Source organism: Ascaphus truei, chromosome 4, assembly GCF_040206685.1.
Source record: "Ascaphus truei isolate aAscTru1 chromosome 4, aAscTru1.hap1, whole genome shotgun sequence".
Classification (NCBI taxonomy): Eukaryota; Metazoa; Chordata; class Amphibia; order Anura; family Ascaphidae; genus Ascaphus; species Ascaphus truei.
This window is the reverse complement of record NC_134486.1, coordinates 405,944,465-405,963,853: the sequence shown is the minus strand read 5'-3', so window position 1 is coordinate 405,963,853 and position 19,389 is coordinate 405,944,465. Positions and strand designations below refer to the sequence as shown.

At 45.6% G+C, this 19,389-nt stretch overlaps 1 protein-coding gene across 6 annotated transcripts in view; it reads left to right on the top strand.

Moving 5' to 3' along the window:
- Positions 1-19,389, top strand: part of FAM167A (family with sequence similarity 167 member A) — a 130,129-nt gene that overhangs the window by 51,086 nt on the left and 59,654 nt on the right. The window contains exon 1 of one of the 6 annotated variants that reach the window (XM_075598708.1): positions 16,962-17,276. The exons of the other annotated variants lie outside the window; for them this stretch is intronic. The gene's annotated coding sequence lies outside the window, so the exon portion shown is untranslated. Of the gene's footprint in view, positions 1-16,961; positions 17,277-19,389 lie in introns of those variants that run through there. 6 annotated transcript variants of the gene reach the window in all.

The following is a 19,389-nucleotide window of genomic DNA, read 5'->3' as shown; positions in this document are numbered from 1 at the left end:
ATTAAAGCCGGAACCTTGGCTACATGCCACCCAAATTCCATCCCTCTGGTCATTCCAGAACCAGAGATACGGACTTACCTTTTTCATCATTTTTCACTTAGTCGTTTTTACGCCACGCGGCTTTTCCCCATTGGAATCAATGGCCGGCTCTGCCATAGACAATGCATGGCGCACGCCGCCATTAGATTCAATGGGACCTCCACTCCGCCATTGAAGTCAATGGCGCGACCCTCCTTCTCCACTCGACCCCTTACGGGGGTCTCTCATTCCTGGACCCGGTGGATTGTGTGTGGGGGTTCCTAGGAGCTAGGGGCAAAAAGAACTTTATTCCCAAGGGCCCTAGAACCTAAGATTCCCACGCCAATTGTCTTTGAACTTGACCAAAGTGATTAAACTCTTTTCAAAGACATTGTAATCGCTTTTGCGGTCTGCGGTTTGGATGGCTGCCAACCTGTTCCTCGAGGCCGGCGTTGAGGAATCTCCATTGAAGTCAATGAGCCCATTGACTTACAATGGGAAACCGCCGCTCCTCCTCTCGGATGCCACCTGCTGGTTGTCGCTGGAAAACAGGTCCAAAACCGCTACTTCTGCCATTAGAAAGCATGGAGGCTCAATCTCGGCCTATGGAAGGCTGCAAAATGGAGCCTGAAAAGGTGGGAAAAGGGAACAAAGGGCTATAATCACTAAATTAACATTAACCCCTTCCCTCCCGCATCAACCCTAGTGTATGTGTGAGACATTACATTTACACGGGAATAAACATTTGGATACTGAAGCATGGTAAAAAACACATTACTGGACCTCAGTCCAGTTAACCCCTTGCTTCCCAAGTGAGAGTAGGGGGTGGCCAAATGGGGTGTAACCCCTTTAATCCCGGGCCAAACCCCCTCTATCATGACACTTGATAAAAATTTCTCTTGTGTATTTTTCTCATCTTCCCAGTGGAAGAAAAATGGAGTAGCAATACAGCTGAACCCTGTTTTAATGCGGTGTTCAGGGTCGATTCAACCGCATTATAACAGGGATCGCGAAAAAATGAAAAATGCCCGCCACAATCGGGGTTCCGCGTCCACCAGAGGGGGAAAACTGGGAAAACTCTCCCAGCTTTCCCAGACCCGCAGCACAGCTGCACCCCCACAGGACTTACCTGGAGAAGCGTGCTGGGGATCCGACACCACAGACATGGTCTCCGGGTAAGCCATCGCGGAGGCGCTACTGTATATGCAGCAGCATGCAGCTCCTCCGGCTGACAGATCAGCGCGAGGGCGAGAAGCGCCGGCAGCACGAGCAAGATCCTAGAATAATCAAGAGAGAAATTTGCTTCCTTAAATGCTACAACGGTTAAAAGATGAGGGATTTCAGTCAAGCAATAGCTTCTGTTCTTTGTTCATGTCTCTCTCTCCTTACCTTCTTTTATAGATCTTTGTAAACAGTTCCTTCAAATAAGTTACAATTATTGGCCCAGGAATACTGTTCATTAACTGGCTGATAACCATACGAGATCACAGGAGGACAATCAACCTTCTTTATCAATCATATGCTTTCAGAGTTTACACCAGGGAGTCTCCCATTCCCGCCAACAAAGACTTTTCAAAACAATTAAATCATATTTTCTAAGTGGATATTGGGTTAAGAATAAATCACTATCAGCATATAAAGGAAAGAGATCTGGGAAAAATATTTAGTGCCTGGCTTCATATTTCATCACCTATATCACCCCCTTAGGCTGAGTGGCTTGTGCTTTCTATGCTGCATCTCTGCTTGATTGGAAATTGGACTGTTTTCAAATGGAAATAAGACACCCAAACTGATTGTGTATTGAATCCGAATAACTAGCCAGATCCTCTTGTTTAAAATGTATTGAAAAAAAGGATGATAGTAGTAGACCTCTGAATGCAGGTCCCTCTCATATCAGAAAGGTCACTGTATTATGCATTAAGAATGTTTCAGCTAGATAATTCCATTGCTATTTTTCACAGGCATTATATAGTGTGTGAGTGTGTGTGCGTGTGTGTGTGTGTGTGTGTGTGTAGTTTGCTCCCCCCCCCCCAAAAGAAAGCTGGGAGCCATGCTCACACCGCGTTATAAGCGGATCACGCTATAACGGGGTTGTGCTGTATTATTTGATAATAAAACCCCCCTTGTCCTAGAAAAGAAAAAATGCAACAAAGAAGGTAGATACTTCATTTTATCAGGAACTATTTATAACGCACCAATCATATGCACCCAATGCCCTGGCTAAGGGATTTTTTGAAGATTTTTTTTTTATGCCATGGGGAAAACTAAAAGAGGAATATAAATAGTTGCAGGAGAATTCAATTTATCTAGATAATTCTCTAGAAAGATCCATCCCTCTACTAAGTAAAATTGGAATTAAACAAAAACCACCAAAGTTTTTAACCCTCTGTCTAAGACAATATCTGCTACTCGACACATGGAGGTTAATCCACCCAAACCAATGGGACTACACATTTTTCCTCCAACCCACTGTCAAGGATTGGACTTCGGCTGAAGTGGATTCCAGTGGCAGGAACAGCAGGGAGCGAAGTAGGGGCCACAAGCAGAGATCAGAGGCAGGCGGCAGGTAGCGAAGTCAGGAAACAAGCAGGGGTCCGAGGCAGGCGGCAGGTAGCAAAGTCAGGAAACAAGCAGGGGTCCGAGGCAGGCGGCAGGTAGCGAAGTCAGGAAACAAGCAGAGGTCGGCAACGTGGAAACTGGAACAGGATGATAGCAATAGCTAGCACAGCAGTAAACACAGGAACCTTGCAGGAGCTAAGGAACCAGTATAAACAGGCAAGGAGGAACAGGAAAGGGAGGTTTATATAGGCAGGCTGAGAGGTGGAGCACAGGTGCAGAGGTGTCAGGTATCAGGTTCTGGAATGTTCCTTAGTTTAGCAGCAGCAATCCCGGTGGACAAGTTTAGGTACTGCAGGCTAGAACAAGACATTGAGAGTGGCAGCAGTCCCGGTGGCCAAGCATGGGTACAGCAGGCTAGAGAATATGACATTACTCCACCCTCCCAAGAGCGTTCTCCGGACGATCCTTGCTAGGCTTGTCTGGATATCGTCAGTGGAAAGCTTTGACTAGTCGCGGAGCATGTACAAAATCTTTGGGTCCCCAAGACCTCTCCTCTGGGCCATAGCCCCCCCAGTGAACCAGGTACTGTAGTTTCCCTCGGTGTAACCTGGAATCCAAAATTCTTTCCACAATTAATTCCTCTTCGTTATCCACGAGGACGGGTTCAGGGGGAGGAAGTCTCCGTCCAGCAAACGGGTTCTCACGGAAAGGTTTCAGCAGAGAAGAGTGAAACACAGGGTGTATTTTGATGGTCTCAGGAAGCTCTAATCTGAAGGACACTGGATTTATTAGTGCTGAGATGCGAAATGGCCCGATGTATTTTTGGCCCAATTTAATGGTTGGAACTTTTAGACGTAGATTTTTTGTAGAAAGCCAGACTTTATCCCAGACTTGAAATTCTGGGGAGGGTCTGCGGTGTTGGTCTGCTGCTCTTTTGTACTTTACTTGAGTCTCACGAAGTGTCTCTTTGAGGGTCTCCTGGATGTCTCACAGAGTCTCCAGTTTCTCTGTAACTGCCGGAATGGGGCCCGAAGATGGAAAACGAGGAATAAAGGTTGGATGAAATCCATAATTTGAGAAAAAGGGGCTCTTCTGAGTCGATGAATGATGTGAGTTGTTGTATGAAAACTCAGCTAATGGTAGGAAATCAATCCAGTCATCCTGGAGATGACAAACAAAACATCGTAAGTATTGTTCCAAAGTCTGATTGGTCCTTTCTGTCTGGCCATTGGATTGTGGATGATAGCCAGACGATAAATTTAAACGAATTCCTAGAGAGGAACAGAAGGTCCTCCAAAATTTTGAAGTAAATTGTACCCCTCTATCGGATATAATCTCATCAGGAGCCCCGTGAAGCCGAAACACCTCTTTCACAATCAACTTGGCTGTCTGGTCTGCAGAAGGAAGATTCTGTGCTGCAATGAAGTGAGCCATCTTTGTAAGTCGATCCAACACTACCAGGATGGTATTATGTCCATTTGATCGTGGCAGGTCAACAATAAAATCCATTGATATGGACCCCCAAGGACGAGTTGGAACCGGAAGAGGCTGCAGTAAACCCACAGGTGATGCTCGAGGGGTCTTGGTCCTAGCACAAGTCTCACAGGAGAGGACATAGTCTTTAACATCTTGTGCTAATTTAGGCCACCAAAAAGAGCGAGACAACAGTTCCTGTGTATTGAGGACACCTGGGTGACCAGCGGGTCGGGAGTCGTGCATTAATTGGAGCACCTCTAATCTTACCTCCTTAGGGACGAACAGACGATCCTTACAGTTCCAGAGACCATCACATAGAAATAGTTCTGCTTCCGGAGGAGGGTTTTTAAGAAAAGTGTCATTTGAGTAGGCTCCCTTTATTCGTGTGAGGAGATCGGCAGAGAATGTGACGCCCAAAAAAATTCTTTCTGGAAGAATAGTTTCTTCTTGCTCTTTGTCTAAACTAGGATTCGGAAAGGACCGTGACAAGGCGTCGGCTTTCCCATTCTTGGAGCCAGGGCGGTATGAGATGTGGAACTGAAATCTTGCAAAGAAGAGAGCCCATCTGGCTTGTCGCGCAGACAGTCTCTTTGCGGATCAAATGAATTCTAAGTTCCTATGATCCATGAAAACCGTAATTGGATGATTGGCCCCCTCCAGTAGATATCTCCACTCAGAGAATGCAGCTTTTATAGCCAAGAGTTCTTTGTTTCCGATGTCATAATTTCATTCAGCTGTTGAAATTTGGTATGAATAAAAGGCACATGGATGAAGGAGCATCTTAGGTCCAATTCTTTATGACAGAATGGCACCAACAGCGGAGTCGGATGCATCCACTTCCAAGATGAATGGTAATTCTGGATTTGGATGGATGAGGATAGGGGCAGATGTGAAGAGTGACTTCAATTGTTCGAATGCCGCATCCGCTTTAGAAGACCATTTGAAGGGGAATTCTTTCCGTGTGAGTTGGGTGATTGGAGCAATAATGCCAGAGAAATTTTTAATAAAACGTCTATAGAAATTGGCAAAACCCACAAATCTCTGAATGTCCTTTTCATTTCGAGGGATTGGCCATTCCACCACGGCTTGAATCTTGCCTGGGTCCATACTCAAACCCTCGGGAGAGATGATGTAACCGAGAAATTGCATGTTGGTCTTTTCAAATTCGCATTTTTCTAACTTGATGTACAATTTGTACTTACGGAGACGCTCAAGGACAATTCGGACATGTCTCTGATGATCCATGATGTTATCTGAGAAGACAAGGATGTCATCCAGGTATGCCACTACGAATTTGTCCAATAACTCTCGGAGGACATCATTAATTAAATGCTGGAAGGTAGCAGGGGCATTACAGAGTCCAAAAGGCATCACCAGATATTCATAGTGCCCATAACGGGTTCGGAAAGCTGTTTTCCATTCGTCACCGGGTCGAATGCGGACCAAATTATATGCTCCTCTGAGATCTAATTTGGTAAAGATTTTGGCAGACCGAATTCTTTCCAACAGTTCAGGTATCAGAGGTAATGGGTACCTGTTCTTCACCGTAATCTTATTTAGTTCCCGATAGTCAATGCAGGGGCGTAGAGAACCGTCTTTCTTTCCCATGAAGAAGAGCGCAGCGCCTGCTGGAGAAGTAGAGGGTCGGATAAAACCCTTTGATAGGTTCTCCTGTAGGTAGTCATTGAGGACCTTCAATTCCGGTTCTGAGAGGGAATAGATTCTTCCAAACGGAATGGCAGCACCCGGTAATAATTCAATGGGACAGTCATAAGAGCGATGTGGGGGAAGCGTATCTGCTTTCTTCTTGTCACACACACATCTAAAAACTCAGAGTAAGGAGCCGGCAGAAGATTTTCTTGAGATGAGGAAATCTTATGTATTCCTAAACACTCTGGTATAGGAGTTTTAGGTAGACAGGCTAGCTGACAGTGCTCCGAGGGAAACGTGAGGGTCTTTGTCTTCCAGTCAATTAGTGGGTTATGGATCATGAGCCATGGAATTCCCAGAATCACTGGAAACAATGGTGATGGAATGAGACCAAAATAAATCTTCTCCTGGTGATTGGGCTCCATGATTAGTGTTAAGTTACTGGTTTCATGGGTAACAGGTCCAGAGCTCAAGGGAGAACCGTCAACGACTTCCATCCTTTCTGGCGATTCCTTGGCTACAAATGATACCGAATTGTTCTTGGTGAATTCTATGTCCATAAAATTCCCTGCCGTCCCTGAGTCAACCATTACTGTGGTTGAAAAACGATGTGTTCCTTCCTCGATTATAATAGGAACCAGGAGGTGAGGGTGTAGCGAAGGAGGGTTATCTTTCCCTTGAGAAGCAGAGAAAACAGTCTTGCAGCTGATTTCTCCTAGGGCTCTGGAAAGAAGACCGCCTGGACTTGTTTGGGCAATCAGCGAGATAGTGCCCATCATTTCCGCAATATAAACAGAGATCTTCTGTTCGGCGTCTATTCCTTTCCCCGGTTGAGATGGGTCCCCGCAGTGTATTTACTTGCATCGGCTCCTCCTCAGTCTCCCTGGAACGTCTTGGGATACTGACATCTCGAAACCCAGGGTTGCTTGGCATGAACCCCTGTCTCTCCAATCGTCTTTCCGTAAGCCTGCGATCAATTTTTTTTTTAAAACTTCAAATTTTTTATTGGAAAATACAGATACAACCAATGTACCACAGCCCATTATTACATTTCCATATTTGTCAAACATATAAAGAAACGCCTAGAAGACGAACAGACTTAACGGTTTACAGACAGGACCAGACGAACATGACAAGGGGACAGGGTGAGAGGGTAGGGGTGGGGGAGGGGAGGTGAGGGGGGAGATAGTGGGTAGCCGGGCTCCGGAGTAGGGATGCCGATACCGTAGCTCCTTTTCAGTATTGTCGGCCCTTGCTGAGAGATTGAGTCTGGACAGGTCCTTCCGAGGATTCCTCCTGATCATTGCTTTTTCCCAATTCTATGGCATCCGAAGGGTCTGCTAGCTGTGCGTCTCTAAGTCGTGTTGTCTTGTCTGCCCATAAAGGAGAACGCACCTAGTTTAATTAATGCAGCATTGAGGCGGCATCCACTCCTGGGATGTCTGCCTGGGTCAACCATGGATCCCAGACTTTTAGAAAATTTGTGCCGGTGTCATTAACTAGACTCGTTAATTGTTCCATCCGGCAGACATACCAAATTCTATTTTTGATCTTAGGGATAATTGGTACCTCCTGCTGTTTCCATAATGCTGCGATCTCACACCTCGTGGCAGTGGCAAAATGCGCGATCAATTTATGCGACGCATTTGACAGACCCTCGATCCGTCTGCCCAGCAGGAACAGCCACGGGTCGAGGGGGATCTCCAAATCGAGAATCCGCTGAATCCAATCTCTGATTTGTTCCCAAATAGGGGCCACCTTCGTGCAAGACCACAGCATATGTCGGAGATCTGCTGCCTCCCCACACTGTTTAGGGCAGAGAGGAGAGTAGCCCTTTACAAATTTCGCTAAGCGCGTCGGAGTGTAGTACCACCTCATTAGGACTTTATATGTGTTCTCCTTTAATGTGGTGCAGATTGAGCTTTTTGCCGCCGCCTGAATAATTCTGTCCCAGTCATCGTCCTCTAAAGTCTCTCCTAGGTCAAATTCCCACTGTCTCATGTAACTCAGTCTATTGTCATTGGGCGACTTCTGGCAGATCACTTCCCTGTACATTCTAGACGTGAGTCCCCTTGTGTCCGTATCTCTAGAACACAGCTGCTCAAAATTTGTTCGTGCCGGTCTTACTGGCGTTTTGTTGTAGAAATCTCTGAGCTGGAGGTACCTAAAAAATTCGCTGTTTGGGATATTCTTAGAGGATTTAATTTGCTCAAATGATTGTATGGTCCTTTTGCCCTCCAGATCTTTTAGGCGGGAGAATCCCTTCTGAGTCCAGATTAAGAAATTTTTGCTATTCAGGCCCGGAGCGAAATCGGGGTTGCCCAATATTGGCGTCATTACTGACGCTTTGGTTGTCAGGTTACATTTAAGCTTCGTGGCCTCCCAGACTTTTAACGAATTGACCATGGTCTGTAGCGGGATGTGCATCTTGCGTACCCCTTCTTTGGGTAGCCAGATTAAATTTCGGATTTCAATTGGTGCACAACATATCTTTTCCAACTCAACCCATCTCCGTAGGCTTGGGTCTGTGTGCCATTGGAAAATCTGCCCTAATTGGGCTGCTTTGTAGTAGGCCTGCAAGCAAGGCACCGCTAACCCTCCACGAAGCGTGGGACGTTTTAAAATCCCTTTAGTAATTCGTGGGTTTTTCCCATTCCAAATAAATTTCATAATTTTTGACTGGAGGGAGAGGATGTCCGCCTGTACCAATGGGACAGGGAGACTCTGGAAGAGATATAGCATCTTCGGGAGGAGATTCATTTTCACGCTATGTATCCTCCCAATCCAAGAGATGTTCCCCTTCATCCAGGTTCGGAGATCCTCTCCCAGTGTCTTTATGATCTTGGGGAAATTTGCTTTATACAAAGTTTTATAATCCCGTGTGAGATACACCCCTAAATATTTGATCGCAGAGGGTTGCCATTTAAACTGAAAATTGAGGTCAATCAGTTTTTCGACTTCTTTTGGTAAGTTAATATTGAGGGCTTCCGATTTAGACTGATTGATCTTGAATCCCGAGATTTGGTTAAATTTGCCCAATATGTCGAATATATTTGGGAGAGATGTGAGAGGGTTGGTTATTGTGAGAATGACATCGTCCGCATAAAGTGCGGCTTTGTGCATTTGGTCTCCCACTGGGATACTAGAGATATCTGGGTTAAGTCTAATGTGTGCCGCCAGAGGCTCTATACATAAGGCGAACAGTAACGGCGACAGTGGACATCCTTGACGTGTTCCGCTTTTGATTTCAAACTGTTCTGAGGGGAAGCCTTGATATCTCACTCTTGCTGTTGGATTTTTATACAACGCCAGGATGGCTTGCAGGAGGCGTCCCTCAAAGCCAAATGCTCTCAATGTTTCCGAAAGGTAGGGCCAGTCTATTCTATCGAAGGCTTTCTCAGCGTCCAGACTTAACACCATGGATTGTATTTTTTCTTTTTGAGCCAGATCAATCAAGTCTATAATTCTCCTGGTGTTATCTGCCGCTTGTCTACCTCCGATAAACCCTACTTGATCCGTGTGTATCAACCCGGGAAGGACGCTACCCACCCTGTTGGCTATAAGTTTCGAGTATATTTTAAGGTCCGAGTTAATCAGTGAAATGGGCCGGTAGCTCTTGCAGTCTGCCGGGTCCTTACCGGGTTTATGGATCACCGATATTGAGGCTTGGAGCATTTGTGCTGGGAATGAGGCCCCTGCTAAGATTTCATTAAATAGCTTTAACATATGGGGGGCTAGTTTTTTTAAATATTTCTTGTAGTATAAATTCGAAAAGCCATCTGGCCCTGGGGCTTTAGCCGGTTTTAGTGCTTTGATAACCCCAGAGAGTTCCTCCTTCGTGAAGTCCGACTGGAGTGCTTCCCTTTCACATCTCTTCAAAACGGGTAAATGTGCCTCTTTTAAGAAGGTCCGTAGATCCTCCTTTGTTTTTGGATTATGGGGTACCTTATCTCCGTTGTATAATATTTCATAATATTTTTTAAATTCCCCTGCTATGTTCGCAGGGATGGAGGTAAGGTCCCCATTTTGCTTTCGAATTGCGTGAATGTGATATTTTGGAAGCTTGTTTTTTAGCTTGTTGGCAAGTAGTGTGTCAGGCTTGTTAGCTTTTTCGTAAAATTTCCGTTTAGACCAGGTCAATTCCTTCTCAGCCTGGGCGGAGAGGAGGAGGTTAAGACTAGTTTTGGTAGCTAGAATTTGGGTCAACGTGTGGGCATTCTTATTTTTTTTGTGGAGAGAGGAAAGTTCCGCCAGCTGTTCTTCTAACTTCAAAACTTTCCCCTCCCGTTCTCTTTTTCGTTTTGCGGCCAGATTCATAATGATCCCCCTGAGGGTAGCCTTATGGGCCTCCCACAGTGTGGAGTGTGTTGTCACACTCCCCTCATTCTCCTCAAAATATTGTGTGATTTTTTCCCCAATTTCCCTCTGTAGGGCTGGGATTTTCAGTAGGATTTCGTTTAATTTCCAGTTCGCTCTAGGTCTGTCTAGTGGGATTACTGTGCACCGCAGCTCTATAGATGCATGGTCTGACCATGAAATATCATGGATCTCTGTGTGAGAGACCCCGGGGACCATTCTGTTGGATACAAGGAAGTAATCTATCCTGCTATATGAGTCATGTGGGTGGGAGTAGAAGGTGTATTCTCTCAATCTCTGATGTTGTTCCCTCCAGATGTCGAGTAGTTGGCAGTCACGTAGTCCTTTTTTAATTGTTAGTATGTCGGGTCTGTGTGTAATGTTAGTGGATGAGCATCTGTCAAGGTCCTCCCGTAGAGCCCTATTTAGGTCTCCACCAACAATGATGTTACCTCTGGCCACTTTGTTGAGCTTCTCGAAGAAGGTAGAGAAAAAACCTGGGGCTGTCTCATTAGGGGCATATATTGTTGCTAAAGTAATTGGGAACCCTTGGATTGTACCTCTGACTATGAGAAATCTACCTTCGTTATCTTTGAAAGTTTTATCGGGTACGAATGAAATTCCTCTGTGGATTAGAATGGCCACCCCTTTTTTTTTTACTCTCGCGGATGACAAAAAGTATGTCGGGTAGTCCCTATCTAGAAATTTGGGGAAGTTGGCTTGAGAGAAGTGCGTTTCTTGTAGAAACAGAATTTCTGCCCCTTTACGCTTATAATCTCGGAAGGCTATTCTGCGCTTAGCTGGGCTGTTCAGTCCCTTAGTGTTGTGTGATAGTAACCTAAGTTCCTTACTCATTTAGGAATATGAGATGACTTTGCTGCCGCTGTCTGGCTTCGAGTGACGCCTCCGGGCCAGCATCTCGACCTCCTCTTTTCCTCGAACTGCAATACCTCACTTCACCATCTGTAGGAATACACAAGGGGGGGCGCACAAGAGGGGACACCTGGGGGGACACAACAAACACTAAACAAGACAGATAACAGAAGAATTCTCGTCGTGTCGGCGACGTCGCCTCCTCGACGAGATCACTGCCTGTGGAAAACTGGACTCCTCTCCGACCGTCCGGAGGAGACGTGGGATGAAGATCACCCGTCCCTCTCGACCAGGCCCACAGGACTTCACCAGGGCTCAGGAGATCTACCTCCCTCCAACCTGGTGCGAGGCCCATGCGAAGACTTGGAGCAGGACTCTCACATCCTCTCCTGCCTCGCTTTTCCTGAACTTGAATTAATAAACCTAACGACTAATATGCAAAACCTGAGACTGTCCCGGCTTTTTTTTCCCCCCTCTTTGTAGAGTATCAATACGCCCTTGTGTCCCCTTGCTCCTTACCGCCCTTCTCCTTTTCCGCTCAGTCTGTCATCTGTAACCTACTAACCCGTTTCTTCCTCTTTTACCCATTAACCTACCGTTTCCTACGTCACATCCTCCTTCCCTCTACTTCCAGTCACCACTCCCACTATCTAGTTTACACCATTCTAAGGCTTTCTGGTTCTCTCCCTTCTCCTGCTTTATTCTTCTTTCATTCTAGCTCTCTATTTGCTCTCTTCCTTATTCTCTCCTCTATCCCTTCCCTTCTACTTGCTGTCTCCCCTTCACTTTTTAGACTCCTGTCTACATCCTTACTCTACCTTATAAATTTGTCTCCTTCTATATCTCCACTTCTACCTGTTCCCACTCAACTACTTGCTTTTTATCCTTTTTTCCTACCTTTCTTGCTAACACTGCCTTTCCCCTGACTCTTTTAGTGCTTCTGCCGTGCCTTCGCTAAGCTGCATTTCCCCCCGTATCCTATCTGTGCCTTTTAAAATTCCGGATTCAAAAAACCCGCGTCTGGCTGTTTGGGTGGCTATTTTGCGCCTGCGCCTGTCGACCGGCGCCCTCTGGAAGCCTTGATGGGGCTATCGCTGTCTTTAATTATTCCGGCGACGTCATCCGGCCGCGCCGGTGGGATTTAGCCTCCTGCCACCTCCAAGATGGCGTCGCTCCTTCCGGGGCTCAGCTGTGACGCGTATCCGGGGGCGGCCATTTTGGAAGACGTCTCTCACCAGGTCGGAGGTGCGTGCGCTTGGTCCGGCTTCCCGCTCACCGCTCCCTTCCTGCTTCTGCGGCTCACCGTGGATTCCCGCCTTCTACTGCTGCCTCGCCATCTTGTTTCAGGGGACGCCATCATCTGGAAGGTAGGCCTCAGATTTTCTCCACAGGGACTCCGTTTTATTACGGGTTGTTTAATCCCCGGATCCTTGAAGCGGGGATGACGGGGTTCTTCCCTCTTTCATTCATTCGGGGGCGAGTCTCTTTATTTGGCGACTGCTTCCCCGCGGCCGGGGACCAGACCTCAGGTAACTTTAGTAACGAAACTTTTTAACCCTTGAACATTGAACTCTTTTATTTTTAGTGGTCCACTGAGCTCTTTAGGTTGGTGTTGCGCCCCTTTGCTCCCTGGGGATCTCGCCCGCTGTTCCCAGATAGGTTCTGGTAGGGCGATATTTGGGTTTTCCGCTGCCGGGGCTTCACCTAGGCCCAGCTTATGGAGGAACTCCGGCCCTTCTTCCAGTCCCCGAATGGTGGTAGTTTTGCCGCCTCGTGTTACCTGCAGGCCAAAGGGGAAGGTCCAACGGTACCTTACCCCTTTATCTCTCAGGGTCTTGGTGATGGGTAGCAGGGCCCTTCGGCGAGCTAGAGTCTCTGGGGATAAATCCTGATAAATGGACATTCGTACACCCTCATACTCCACTATTGGCAGGGGTCTTGTTTTGTGGAGTACCGCTTCTTTTGAGCGGTAGTAGTGCATTCTGAGCACAATGTCCCGTGGTTGCTCATGCATTAGAGGCTTGGATCGCAGGGCTCTATGGCACCTGTCCAGGATTAAGAATTCCTTTGGGGTGTCAGGGAGCAGAGATTCCAACCATTTCAGGGCAAAATCTTCACTGTCTAGGACTGTTTCGGGGACCCCCCTGATTCGGAGGTTATTCCGCCTGTCCCTATTTTCTGCGTCCTCTTGGCGGTCCCTCAGCTCATTTAATTGTTCTTGAAGGCTGTTATATTTGCGATCCTGCCTTTTTATGGCTTTAATTGATTGATCCACTTTATTTTCGAGGACACTCGTCCTTTCCCCCAGCCCAGTAACCTCTTTCTTTATGTCCTTCAGCTCTGCTTGCAGCAACGTTTTTAGGTTATCATAGAGTTTATCCAGGTCACTCTGTCTTAACGGGCGCAATACCGGGTTGTCTCTCTCCTCACCCTCCGTCTCTGAGCCCGCGTTCGAATGTGGCGCCATTTCTCCCCCTGCAGCGCGCGATCCGGCTCGGTCGAAATATTCCGGTAGCCCCTTTTTCTTGGGTATTTTAGGTGTTTTCCTTGACATTGCGGGATAGTGCGGGGCTTTATTAGTAAAATGCTCCGTTGTAGGAATGGTTTTGTCAGGTTTGTGCAGTCAATGTATTTTAGCGAGGCACGGAGCACTTATCTCACGCAGCCATGCTCCTTGCCGTCGCGCATGCGCCTCGCCTGCGATCAATTTTGATGCATAAACGGACAAAGTCCTGAAATCTCTCTGGGGGCTCCACCTGGGCTAGTTCGTCTTTACCGTGCTCCGAGAGACCCTGCCGAAAATGATATTTCTGCGCAGCCTCATTCCAATCAGTATCGTTAACCCATCTGCAGAATTCAGCGGCGTATTCAGCTGCCGAGCGTCTTCCTTGACGAAGATTGTTCAGAGTTGCCTCAGCGGTTGCACTACGATTTTGGTCATCAAAAATAAGACTCATGGCTTTGATGAACTCCTCCAGGTCCCTTAGTAGTGGGCTATCTTGTTCTAACATAGAGGAGACCCAAGCAAGGGCCTCATCCTTGAGCAGGGTTATGATCAGTCCAACCTGGGCTTCTTCGGTATGATAAATGATGGGCTGAAGCTTGAACACAAGTCTGCATTGATTAAGGAAATTCCGGAAAGATTGTTTTTTCCCCCAAAATTTTTCTGGAAGGGATATACGGGGTGTGGTTTGCACAGGCACAGTGTTTTGACCAGACAAGGTGATTAAGGCTGCACGTAGTTCACGATTCTCAGCTTCCGCAGTGGCGGCTTGTTCTTCCAAGCGGCCAAGATGATTAAACACGTGTATTTGTTGTTCCTGGTAACCAACCATGATATGTTGTAAGTCATGGAGTGTCTGAGCCTGAGCCGGGATCCAGCGGAATCCATGGTAGGGCCTGTTTATTCTGTCAAGGATTGGACTTCGGCTGAAGTGGATCCCAGTGGCAGGAACAGCAGGGAGCGAAGTAGGGGTCACAAGCAGAGATCAGAGGCAGGTGGCAGGTAGCGAAGTCAGGAAACAAGCAGGGGTCCGAGGCAGGTGGCAGGTAGCAAAGTCAGGAAACAAGCAGGGGTCCGAGGCAGGCGGCAGGTAGCGAAGTCAGGAAACAAGCAGAGGTCGGCAACGTGGAAACTGGAACAGGATGATAGCAATAGCTAGCGCAGCAGTAAACACAGGAACCTTGCAGGAGCTAAGGAAGCAGTATAAACAGGCAAGGAGGAACAGGAAAGGGAGGTTTATATAGGCAGGCTGAGAGGTGGAGCATAGGTGCAGAGGTGTCAGGTATCAGGTTCTGGAATGTTGCTTAGTTTAGCAGCAGCAATCCCGGTGGACAAGTTTAGGTACTGCAGGCTAGAACAAGACATTGAGAGTGGCAGCAGTCCCGGTGGCCAAGCATGGGTAAAGCAGGCTAGAGAATATGACACCCACATAAAACATACTCCCGATTCGATTACATATTCACTGACACGTTTTCATTAGTCCACAGTGCTAAAATTCACCCTATTACCAAGGGTTCCCAAATAGAGATAACAGTGGAGGAGTAAACACCCCGCTTTCACTCATGGAGGCTAAATAATTCCCTTTTATTGGTTCCTGAAATTATTGATGAAGTAAAACAGGAACTGGCAACATAATTCTCCATTAACACAACCCCCGACAGCTCATAAAACATGCTTTGGAAAGCACACAAAGCAGTCATCAGAGGAATACTGATAAGGATAGAGTCATATAGGAAAAAGACAGACACGCTCAAAAAAAAAAATCACTCTTTCCAACAAAATAGCATCCCTAGAAACAAGTAACAACACAATTATGATGATCCTGAGGTCAGCAAAGAGATTGCAGACAGCAGAAACAAATGGTACCTTTTATTATATGACCAGGCAGAAAAAGCCCTCAGATGGACAGGCCAAATTTACTACCAGAAAGGTAACAAACTAGACACCATGCTGGCTAGAAAACCAAGAACTAAGCAAAGTAACCACCACATTTTAGCTCTCAGACTGAAATTTGGAGTTCTCACACTCACAACCCATTATTCCACATTCCATTATTACGGAATTTCATCAATTCTATGCTGATCTGTATGATGGTCCGAAGAAACAGAAGCACCGTAATACTCTTACTGACCAAGGGCAGTTCCTGACAGGTTGCAATATACTTCAGATAACCCCTTCAGAATTGAAAAAAAAATGAATAGCTATATATCTTACGAGGAGGTGGCTTTGGTAGTAACGTCCCTGAGGCCATCCAAAGCTCAAGGCCCGGAAAGTTTTTCTGGACTTAATTATAAAAAAAAAATTCTGCTCCACTTACCTCTCATCTAACTAAGCTATTTAATACATTCCTAGAAACTAAGAAAATGCTAGAGGAAATGCTTCAGGACACCATCTCCGTAATTCACAAAACGGGGAAAGATGCGACCGATTGTCGTAACTATAGGCCGATATTTCTTATAAATGTAGATGTTAGAATTCTACCCCACACCTCAATAAGATAGTTAATAAACTTTGGCAACCACGTCATTACGAAAAGATAACGGCTTACCTTAATGATTCTATTAATAAATGTAGAAACATTTGAGATCCCTGGTTGGACAAGGCTGGGGGAAACGGATTCGGCCCTGTCTCTCTCTCACTTTGATTATCAGAAAATGTTCAGAGTTTGGGAATAAACCAAAATCCATTGAGTGGCTTCTCATGTCCCTCATCATATTAGAAATTTGTTTAAAATGGTCTTGTGAAACATAAGCCACCAGTTAGTATTTTTATATGTTAATTGTAACTACTGTTATCTATGGATGTTAATGTGATGTAACCCTGCCCCCATCCCCTGGCCTACATTGTTGTTTTGTTTCTTCTACACCACTATAATCCTCATACTTCCCTCCCGGGTTCTGCTTTCAGTACCCTTGAAAGTATGAACCTGCCATAATAAAAATACAAAGTTTAAAAAAAAAAAAAAAGTACATGCAATCCTAAATTGAAGTTGGAATAAATATAGGTAATTACGTTCTCACGCAATAAATAGAGAGTATCCTTTAAAATAGTTTCATAAATATGTAGTTACATAGCATGTAATCTAGATGTTTCCATGACCCCGAGGACCTTTATATAGGAGTCCTCTTCCTCCCTTGGAATAGAACTGCTCCTGTGTTATAACTGGGAACCTTCAGTTTCAGAAGAAATTAATGACACCAAAGTAGGGGGGTGTGAATTGGCACCGTAAACAAGAAGAAATGTAGACAAATAAAATAGCTTAATACAGTACGTTCCCAAATGTGGAGGTTGTCTGAGGGTCAGTTTGGGAGAAACTACTCACATTCGCCCCACTTAAAAATCGCATATCCCAATAATCAGTCACATGCGCAATTACAATAATCAATAACATGCGCAATTACAATGTGGACATTCTTTAAAACATATCAGAGTAAAGTCAGTCTGACTCCTGAGGAAGATGCTTACAGTGAAACATGTTGAGTCTGGGGATTCAGTGAGACGCGTCCTTCTACTCTCTGCCCTCCGGAGGTCGGAGGTCATACTCACTTTTGAGGTTAGGAGCACCGATTTGAAACGATTTGTTGAGTTTGTTTATCAGAAGAAATTAATCTGTGAATTAATCTCTGAAACCACGTTATTCCCGGGAAACCAATCAACTAGGGGAATGTGCTATGAGATGACCATCGCTGTTTCTGGCCGGGTCTTCCTTGGTGGATATCTTCAGTATTGGCGAAGAGGATCCCTACTGATAAAGCAACACAAACACTCCAACATATGGCACATGGAAATCGGTACACTATAGTTCCTCCATTGGTACTTGGTGGAGCAGTTTCCAAGAAAGGTAAAAATTCCCATGGATGTATTCTAATGCATAACGTTTGTCTTATATTTGTATTGTATTGTATGTCTTTATTTATATAGCGCCAAAAGTGTACTCAGCGCTTCACAAAGAATACAGTACAGGGAATTATAATTATACAATACACTGGCGACACACTTTATTCGAGCTCGGCTAGTTCCACGAATTCGGGTATACCCGGGTGTATTGAGGTTTGTGACTGTTTTCTGCCCGAGTGCGTTGAGTTATTTTCCAGGCAGGGATTGAAGCATTTTATTCCCGCTGGCTGCAATACTGCACAATATATACATATATACTGCATTACAATTCATGAATTTATGCCATCTGGTAGACACGCGAAGCATTGCAGCCTATTAAATCCTAATCATTATCATTTAACAGATCAGCCGCCCATCAGCCAGGCATGAACCCAGGCTGGGAAGGCAAATGCAACGGGGCTTGTCAGAGGTGAGGAGCGGCGCATTCCAGGTATCTGCCAGGTACATACTGGGTATTTGCTCGAATAAAGTGTGTCGCAGCAGTAAGTGCAGCAAAATCAGACAATAGGAAAAGAAATCCCTGCCCCGAAGAGCTTACAATCTAAGAGGTTTAATGGGAAACTTACAGAGACAGCAGGTGAGGGAGTAAGTGCTGTAGATGGCAGTGCTTGGTCACAATGGGTGTTGGGAGTACTGAGTGTGGGACATTAGCCATGAGGGCAGGCTATTGGGATGCTTGATTTGTGGGGTAAAATTTAAGGAAGGTCAGTGTTAAATGAAAAGGTTAACACCATTTACAGGGGGTGGGGAGGCATGAGTGAGATCAGGTGTGTATGTCTGTCTTCAGGCTTAGGGAAGATCCCCGGCAGCAGGAAGGAGTAGATAGAGGGTGTGAATAGAGGATTTGTGTGGGTGTTTTTTATTGAGGGGTAAAGAAGTTGTTGGGAGAGAGGTGTATAAATAATGGTGCAGTGGGGAGTGGGGATGTTGTAGAGAACAGAAATGCTCACAAAGGAGTGAGGAAACAGTAAACAGAAAAAGAAATAGGGAGGGCATAGTGAGATGCAGGAGGAGAGAGTTCCAAGGTACTGGAGGATAAAAGTGTACAAATAAATCACAGATGTTAAAAGTTAATGTCTCACAGTGGCAAAGTTGTAATGCAGAGTCCAGATCTTCCTCCAATCTTCACCTCCAATTTCAACTCCAAAATTAACTCTTGTAGACACTTTTGATGTTACACAGCCTTATGGCGAACAGCCATGCTACAGTGACTTAAGTACCCTATTCACATGCATTTGACTAACACTTAAGGGAGGGATTTGTCTAATCAACTCAGACTTACAAAATAGTTAATTAGATTATCATTTCTCTCTCAATTGATAGGAATCAGCTCAGAAACATACCCCAAAAGCCAATTAAATCTTAATTTCTCTGGTTGATAGAATGCAGCTCAATGACACATACCAAATAAATATTTATTTATTTGCACATACTTATATAAATAATAACATTCCTCCAGTAATTTCCTATTGGAAAAATATTTCTGGTACATATTTTGTCCTTACATGAATTATCGATGCACTGCATCACAACTTCGGCCCTTCCTGTGTTAGATAAAGAAAGCATGACATGGGAGATGGAGCGGCACAGTGACTAAACACACTGGGGCCGATTCACTTAGTAGACCATGTGACAAGGCTTTGGGGAGAACGGATGTGACGTTCTTGAAAGCCTGTCACATGGTACTTGAGCCAATCAGAGTTGGGATGTATTCCCCACGCTCTGATTGGCTACCGTACCATGTGAGGCCGGCCAACTTTCTTTTCATGACGTCATCTTAAAGGCAATTGAAGCACAGCCATTCTGATTGGCTGTGCTTTCATTGCCTTTAAATGTCATCATTTTTTTGTCGGCCAAAACAAATGGTTTTCACGGCCCAATCAGGACCGTGAGAACCATATGACGAAAATGTGACAGCATAGGCCTTTAAAAGCCTATGTCGTCTCATTTTCAGGCTTGACGCCGAGGAGGAAAGACCACCTATGAAGAAAGAAGACCAGGGCGTGGCGGATGAAGATAAGAAGACCCCAGAAGAAGACAGAAGAAGACGGAGAAGA